The 9,183-nt window shown below is 36.2% G+C and overlaps 1 long non-coding RNA gene across 1 annotated transcript; it reads right to left on the reverse strand.

Moving 5' to 3' along the window:
* Positions 1-4,654: 4,654 nt before the first annotated feature.
* LOC122724708 lies at positions 4,655-7,082 on the reverse strand. The gene is made up of 4 exons (XR_006352160.1): positions 6,667-7,082; positions 5,745-5,821; positions 5,474-5,567; positions 4,655-4,961 (listed from the first exon to the last, which is right to left on the reverse strand). It is a non-coding gene; the product is annotated as an uncharacterized LOC122724708 (long non-coding RNA).
* Between the last annotated feature and the right edge of the window lie 2,101 nt (positions 7,083-9,183).

Below are 9,183 nucleotides of genomic sequence, written 5' to 3' on the forward strand. Positions count from 1 at the left end.
ATGTGGGACCTATCCATATGTAGGACACCTAACTGATCAATGTCCTACACTTTGTGAGGATGACCAACAAGTGCATACATTTGGAGGATTCAATAACCAGCCTAGACATGCATTTGGAGGATTCAATAGTCAGCCTAGACATGCATTTGAAGAATTCAATAGCCAGCCTAGACATGATCCCTACTATGATACATACAATCCAGGTTGGGGAGACTACCCAGACTTCAGTTATGCATGGGCTAATGACTACCAAAACTATCAAGGAAATCAGGCCCAAGAAGCACCTCCAAGTTCCAACATGCACCTTGAAGAGATGATGGAGACATTGGCAATTTTTGTGCAAAATCTCCAAAAGCAGATGGCACAAATGACCACCTCATTAACTGCAATCATGTTAAGAAGAGAGGAAGAGCTTCAAGATGTAAAGGCTGATGAAGAAAGCTCACAAGTACAAGAACAAGCTGTTGAAGAAACACAATCAGAAAACTGTTTGTCCAAACAAACTGGTCAAACAAAACCTGTTGATAGTCTAGATATCATTGATTGTTTGAGTAATGATGTCTTTTATATAAATCAAGATGATATTCTGAATAATGATATTTGCAGGGAAGAGAGCCAGAAAGAGCCAGAACTGAAAGAAACTGGTTGTTGCATCCAATAGGTAGACTGCAGCCATACCCAAAATGGAGAAAGCTCAATTGCACCTCTTCAGATGAGTTCGCAGAAGAGCTTTGCACAGACAGAGGACATCCAAACCGAACCTCTTCAGCTTTCATCACAGGACAATCCCACCATTCTCCCATTTCAAACAGGCCTTGCGCAGGACAGTCCTGCAACACTTCCAGTCGCACCTCCCTAGCTTCCATCGCATGAAACTCCTTCCAGCCTTCCACTGCAGACCAATCTTGCGCAGAAGGAGGAAACTGAAACCAATTCAGCCATGGATCCAACGCAAACAGCCCATACTCACAAGGAACAAATGGAATTTCAAGCACCTAAACCAAAGAACCATGCGGATCAATGCCTACCCAAACCTCCGGATAAGATAGAATTTGTTTTGCCTGAACTCAATACCAAATTGCAGCCACCTATGGAGAAATATCAATTGAAGTTGGAAGTGCTGAAAAATGTAAACATAAGGGCTAGAGGCACACCTCATTTGAAAGAGGAAAAGCTGATCATGTTACTTCATGAGTACATGGAAAAAATAGGATGGGTTATGACGATATCAAAAGGAGTGCTAGACTTTTTGCTCAATGCAGTGGGGACCCTTTTCCCTTCCCCAATTACTTGAGCCTTGATCAAGTGGATCGCACCATGCACACCACACCCAGGGGAGTACTCAGTTTCTTTTACATTTTAATATTTCCTATACATTGAGGACAATGCATGATTTAGGTATTGGGTTGCATATTTCTGAATTCTATTTTTGCTTTGATTTTCAGTTTGAATTTTTATTTTCATTTTCAGTGTGATTTTTTTTCTTTTTTTTTTTTCAATAACACACATGTAGCCACAGTTTTTCTTTTTGTTTGTTTTGATTTGCTTTACTCAAACACATAGACTATGTTGGATGAGCTTTCTTTCCATGACCCCATTGATGTGATGACTCTTTAGACTTAAGTTGAATCACTTGTAATGAGTTGTATTCATTTTTGGAAGTTTCCTTTTGAATTGAATCTTTGAGCTTGCCATGGTAAAAAATATATTGATGATCCTCATTAGAGAGAATAAATTGAAAGTTGTGTGAATGAACTTAATATGACTTGATTTAGCAATTGGTGTTGATTTGCCCAATTCTTTGAGAAAAAATAATGAAATTCAGCAATGGCAAAGACTCCAAAAGCACAAATTGAAAACTGTTCCAATGGTCATTGATTATGAACAAAGCTAGTAGCCACTTGGATAGGTGACCAACTGAGTAACTGGGGGTGGGTATCACAAATATGTACTTTCATGTCAAAAGGTTGTTGACTTGTTCAAGCAAGATTAATATGCAAAAGGCTGAATAAAGTGTTTCAAGGTAAGGGCAAGTCACTCTGAAAGCTAAAAAAAGTCTTAATTGAATAAGAACATGTGCATGAATGATCTCTCTCTTTAGGAAAACTAATCCTAGCCATGGTAAGTAAAGGGAAACAAGGTAAGAAGGTGAGTAACCTTGGTGCATATATTCTTCACTGCAATGCTTCAAAATAGGGGTCTAGAGTAAGAGTTTAAGTGGAAATAAGGATCAAGTAGCAAAGAGAGCTTGTTTGACTATGTTTATTTGCTTGAGGATAAGCAAAAGGCTAGGTGTGGGGGTATTTGATAGAGCATAAATTAGTCCATTTTATCTTGATATTATTCATCTTAATTTACATGTTTTCTGCTTAATTTAGTGCTTTTGATATTATTTTGCAGAAAATGGTGTAAAATTGCAATTTGGAGAAAATACTCCTAAAACTGCCTTAATTAGAGCAAAAGAGAGCAAGCCTGCCATGTTAAAATCAAGTGAAGCTAAATAAGAAAAGTTCTAAATAAGGAAAGTGGCAAATAAGGAAAGAACATTTAGCCAAGGCAATTTGAAATTCAAATTTCAAATCTCTAAGTAGCCTTTTCCTTATTCAACAAGCCAAATCTCAAGTTGCCATAAATGAAGAGCCAAATAAGGGAGTATTTTGAAATTCAAATCTTCAAGATTCAAATTCAAATTTTGAATTTCAAAATCCAGCTTGTTAAGGAAGCTAAATCCAAAGATCACATGCTTGCCACCTCATGCGTTGCACATTCAAAATTCAAATTGCAAAGAGAGGCTCCACTTCCCTTATTTGTGCATGGGCGGCAAGGAAGGTGTGAAGGCAAGACTTGGGCAGCTTGGGCAGCCTCTTGAAGACACTTGGGCAGCAAGTAAGAGCAAGGACCCCACTCCTTGCATTTGAAGACAAGCCACACGCCTCCCCCCTTCTCACATGTGCATGGGCGGCAAAGCAAATGCAAGCAAGCCTTAGGCAGCATCTTGACAAACTTGGGCAGCAAGCATCAGCTAGGGCAACACACAAATCATATTTAAGGAGCCTTAAGCCAGCCTCCCACACAAAACAAGAAACACACTCCACCATTCAACCAAGAAAAGGAGGTGGCCGGCGCTCTCTCTTCTCTTCCTCTTTCAATTCGGTTTCTTCTCTTCTTTCTTTTCTTATTCTTTTAATTTTTGTTTCAGCCATAAGTGGCTGAAACTTTTTATTCTAGTTGAAATTTGGTTGAAACTTTAGTTGTTATATGGATTGGGAGACTTGATCAAACATTGTTTAACTTTTGGTTGTTCAATATTTATGCAATTTCATGCTTGATTCCAATATTGCTTTGTTGTTTAGATCTATGTTGATTCTTGATTGCAAAGTAATTAATTGTTAGTTTGTATGACTTAGGTCCGTAATTGCTTGGATTATTCAAACATAAGAATACTTGGTGTAAAAACTAAGGAAGTTGCATGATCTAGTAATATCACCATACGTTTCGGTAGCTAGGATTAGATCTCTCTATTTCTTAATGCAATTAACAGTTGTTTGTTGCCTGAGGCCCAAGCACGTTCCTTGGCAACTTGTTGATTAGTGATTAATTAGAGGACGTTCCCTAATTGGTTTAATCACAAGGAGAGATAATGGTGGTGAGAAGCGTCTTCCATCTCTATAACTAATCTATTGAATCAATCAAAAGAAACTAAGTGTCAATGATCAATCCCAACAACTGAAGTGAATCCAATTCTTCAACTAGAGTTTTCTCATTATTATTTACTCTTTTATTTTATTATTGCTTTACTTAAATTGCTTTCAATATTAGTTTAGCTGAATCAATCTCAAAAACCCTTTTTTTTTATTTGCTTTCAGTTTATCTCGCTTTCAGTTAACTTTGCTTTCAGATTATTCCGCTTTCAGTTTACTTTTCTTTCAGATTATTTTTGTTTCAGTTTATTCTCTTAGTCTTGATAAGAAAGATAGGTAAGTTTTCAATTTCCTATGGATTTGATCATTTCACCACTATCTACAGTTGTAAATTGTTGATAACCAGAAAGGTTATTTTTTACCGGCTATGACAACCGCGAGTCAGTCAATGATCAATCCAACAACTGAAGTGGATCCAATTCTTCAACTAGAGCTTTTCTTATCATTGAATTCCTCACTACAAAAAAACAGACTATCAGCGACGGATTTTTCCGTCGCTGAAAGTCAAAAATCCGTCGCTAAAGCTTTCAGCGACGGATTTCCGACGGACTCAAATCCGTCGCTTAAAGTCATGTCGCTAATTTTTTCCGACGGATCGGGCGTCCGTCGGAAATATTAGCGACGGATTTCCGACGGATCTGAATTCCGTCGGATAAATTTGCGACGGCTTTTTCGACGGATAATTTCGTCAGAAATTTTTGCGACGAACTAGTTCGTCGCTAAATCCGTCGGAAATTCCTAATACACGTGATGCACAATCCGTCGCTAATCCGTCGGAAATAATTAGCGACGGAAAAGTTCCGTCGGAAATCCGTCGAAAATATTAATATTTAATAATATTAATAATATTATTTATATTTTCAATAATATTCATTATCATCAACAAAATATTTTTCGATTTTATTTAGATATTCTTATAATCTAAATAATTTACAACTAAAAAATAAATTTAATATAAATTAAAAGTCATTCATAATCATTATAATTCATATTCATACACACAAATACTTCACAATGTTTACAAAATCGAAAGTTTAGAACAAATCCATATACTTAACAATATTCATAAAATTTAAAACAAATCTATCAGTTTGCTGAAATATCTGATGGAGAAGTAGAATCTACAGTTGTGTGATGATGAAAATATGTTTGCTTGTGGAGTATGCTCTCGTGTTTCCTTTTGCATCTCTGTTGCCTCATGTCTTTCATTCATAGAGAGATGCTGGCCATACCCTCTACCTCTAAGATAATACTGTTCTTCTAGACATATGAAAAAAAAATATATATATAAATTTCAATTAACAATAATTGTAAATAATAATAAAACATCAAATAATAAGTCTTTAAAAATATATAAAAATAAATTTATATAATAAGTAAAAATAAATTTCAGATCCATTAACATTCTTGAAAGTCCCAACAGGGCATTCCTGTTTTGCAATTTATAGCAATTAACCAAAAAGCATCTTTGACTAATCCACTAACAAGGGAACATTAAAAATGCAATCGAGAAACAGTAAGAACCTTGACTGATTATTTTATAGATCTAGCTAAGGTTTTTGGGCATAGAGATGTACAAATACATATCCTTGGTCATAATAATTTTTCAACACAAATGGGATTCTCAATATAGGGCAACCAGAATGAGGATATAAATATAATAATATATCAAGGCCAGTGGTCCTAGAAATTATACAGGCATAAGATCATAAGATGTTCAAAATATTCAAATGGTCCACGAGAAATTGACAAGATGGTATTAGTAAAAATACCTCGCAGAATATACCATAAAGCCCTTTTGGACAGGCCCTTCCAGTAACAATTTCATTTCCACCAGAATGACACTGACCTCTACCAAATCCTCCCCTGCCATCAGGTAAACGAAAAGCTTAAATCAATTGACTTCAAAATAACCCAGCCATGAGCATTTTTATAACAAATAAGTGGGAGTGCATATGCGTGTATAAACTAGGACAACCAAAACATTCAATAAAATATAAATCAAAGAAGATAAAATAATCAGAACTACTGTATGGGATATACACTGCCTAATATAGACCAAGTCAGAATGCTTCCATTTGCAGTTGCAATTGGCAGATACTCATCTCCAACTGAAATATCTGACCAATGAAAGTGAATCATGATATGTTAAAAAATATCAAAATTTTAAATGCACAAATTACAAGGATAAAAATTTAAGATAATAATTATTAAAATATATTAATTAATTGTCAAATAAAATTAATAAAACTCAAAAAATTAACAATTTAAATATAATGATAAGATATCATGATAATTATTTTAATATTTTTAATTAATATTTAAATTTATTATTTTAATAATCTTATAAAAAAAATTAATTTAAATATTATCAAAATGATTAATTTTTAAAAATTATCCTACATAATTATAAAATAAAATTAATTAAACTCATAAATAAAAAATTTAAATATACATTAATTTTAAATGATAAATATCTACAATCAGTGATATATGAATAATTTATTTATTTAAATAATAAAATAATTATCTATTTTAAAATTTAAATTTAGTTATAAATATTTAAATAATATAAATGTAAATTCATAATTTAATTTTTTTTAAATAATAAATAATTACCTCAACAGCAAGCAGCTGCTTGCCCAGCAGCAGCTTGCTGCTGTGGGCAGCAGCTTGCTGCGCAGCTGCTGCTGGGCACGCAACTTGCTGCGCAGCATGCTGCTGCGTGCCCAGCAGCTGCAGCTTGCTGCTTGCCCAGCAGCAGCTTGCTGCGCACAGCAGCAAGCTGCCCACAATTTATTTTTTTTTTTTAAATATAATTAGTAAAACTAAAAATAAACTTTGATTAACACAAATTTATAACTAAATAAATAATATTTTCACTATATCATAACATATTCAAAAATTAAAACTCAAAATTTCAATAATATAATAAAAGAAACTAAAAATCAAAGTAGACACTTACTTGATAGGCAGTGGCGGAAGTGGCGGCAGTGGCGAGCGGCAACGCAGTAGTGGCGAGAGGAGCGTCCAGCAGTGGCGAGCGTTCAGCAGCGGCGACAGTGACGGGATCAACGGCAGCGGCGGCGGCGGCGATTTCGGTAAGGAGAAAGAACAGGAGAGGAGAGGAGAGGAGAGGAGAGGAAGTGGGCGGCTAAAATCAGAAGTGAGGATGAATGATTAGGGTTTTTTTTTTTTATAGTATTTGCATTTTCTGACGGATTAGCGACGGAATTTATTCCGTCGCTAATATTTTTATAATCCGTCGCTAATCTGTCGGAAATCTGTCAGAAATCTCAAAATACAATATTCGTCGCTGATCCGTCGCTAATTCCGTCGCAAAATTTTTTTTTTCCGACGGAAGTAAATTCCGTCGCTAAATCCGTCACTGATACCTTGTTTTTTTGTAGTGTCTGTACTTTAATTATTTGCTTTACTTTATCGCTTTCAGTATTAGTTTAACTCAATCAATCTCAAAACTCGCCTTTTATTTTACTTTCCATTTATTTTATTGGTCTTGATAAGGAAAATAGGTAAGTATCAATTCCCTGTGGATTCGATCCTTTTGCCACCATTTGCAGTTGTAAAATTGTTGATAACTAAAAAGGTTATTTTTTATCGGCTTCGACAACTACTCAGTCAAAAATTAGCGCCGTTGCCGGGGACTTGATTTAACTAATTTATTTTTCTTTCATGACCAGATCTAGACACAAGGAAACTCTACCTTACGATCCAGAAATTGACCGTACAATCAGATGACTTGGGAAGTAAGTCACCACCGAATCTGCCACAGAAGAGCCTGCCATCGTAGGAATTGATTCAGAACCTTTTGAACCGCACCAAGCAGCCGCAGAGATGGCTAAAGTTAATGCACAACCTGCTGCCCATGATCAATTAATACCAGAAAATCCACCAATGAGGCCACCAATACCAAGAGAAAGAACAATGAGAGAGTTGGCAGCCCCTATAGGCGATCAAGCACCTCTGTGCATCACCCATCCGCCTCTGACAGTCCCTTTTGAGCTCAAAACAGGTTTGATACATCTACTACCTATATTTAGAGGTTTAGAGAATGAAAATCCACATAAGCACTTGAAAGAATTTCACATTGTATGTTCATCCATGAGACCGCAAGGCATATCTGAAGAACATGTAAAACTGAGAGCATTCCCATTCTCACTCGATGACTATGCCAAAGATTGGTTATTTTACTTACCACCTGATCAATCACTTCTTGGGATAGAAATGGTAAGAGCTTTTCTGAATAAATACTTCCTAACCTGTCTTCATCATCTCCTCAAGTACATCTGTTCTCACTTCTCAGATTTCTGAACTAACCTCTGCTGTGAAAAGTCTTGTTATAGGCCAAGCTCAACAAGCTCAACAACTTCAGTAATTTAGGCCATATGGGATATGTGCACATGTAGGACATCCAACTGATCAATGTCCTATTCTTCAAGAAGATGACCAGCAAGTAAATGCAATTGGAGGATTCAATGGCTAGCCAAAGTATGATCCATACTCTAACTGTAATACCCGGCTAGACTCCGGTATCGGAATTCCTACCGTCCAGTGAAATCTCGGATGTCGGAAACCTCTAGAAGGGTAAAATCATGTTTTCATGAAATATTTTTATGTATTTTATGGTTTTAAGTAAGAAAGAAATTAAGTTTTGAATGAAAAAGACCATGGAGACATTTCCAGGTTTGGCCACCGAACCTCATGTTCGGCCGCCGAACTTGCATGAGTTTTGGTTTCGCCTTCGGCTTCCGAAGGTGGCCTGGCCAGCCACCTATAAGAGGCCCATGGCCGAGAAACGGGCGAGTTTTCTCCCCATTTTCGGTCAACAGTGAGTCCATGCTCTCCCATGGTTAGTTTTGTTGATTTTCCTCAAATCTTTCAAGTTTTAACAAGTTTTAACTTGGTTTTGGAGATTTGTGAGCTTAGAACAAGCTTTGGAGACTCAAGGAGTTAGATCTCTCCCATCTCCGAGTTCGATTGCCTCTCTCTCGATCTTCAAGAGGTAAGAGTCGATCTTTAGCTCATTCCATGTGTAACGACCCCAAAATGGACCGTCACCGGCGCTAGGATTCAGGTCGGCTTAAGGCCGCCAGAACCCGTAGCAAGCCTGCTATACTCTCTGTGTACCTGTAAACCTCATACATGATCATACATTTTCTGTGAAAATAAAAACTCTTTTCTCTGAACCAAGGCTTAACCTGTGCATGGACTATCTCTGTACTCTGTACTCTGTACTCTGTACCCCTGACTAGAGCTTGCTCTAGATGGGTTAACTCATACCTGTTAAGCCTGATTTTTCACATACAGTAAAACATATATACATATCCAGATCATGTACAAAACATACATCACTAAGTCAAGCACATTTCTAACTTTATACACAACTATTACATCTCTTTAATATTACATGTCCACTCTAAGCTATTACAAATCTCTTTACTCTTTCTGTACTCTGCTAGAC

The sequence above is a fragment of the Manihot esculenta genome, chromosome 9 (genome assembly GCF_001659605.2).
Source record: "Manihot esculenta cultivar AM560-2 chromosome 9, M.esculenta_v8, whole genome shotgun sequence".
Classification (NCBI taxonomy): domain Eukaryota; kingdom Viridiplantae; phylum Streptophyta; class Magnoliopsida; order Malpighiales; family Euphorbiaceae; genus Manihot; species Manihot esculenta.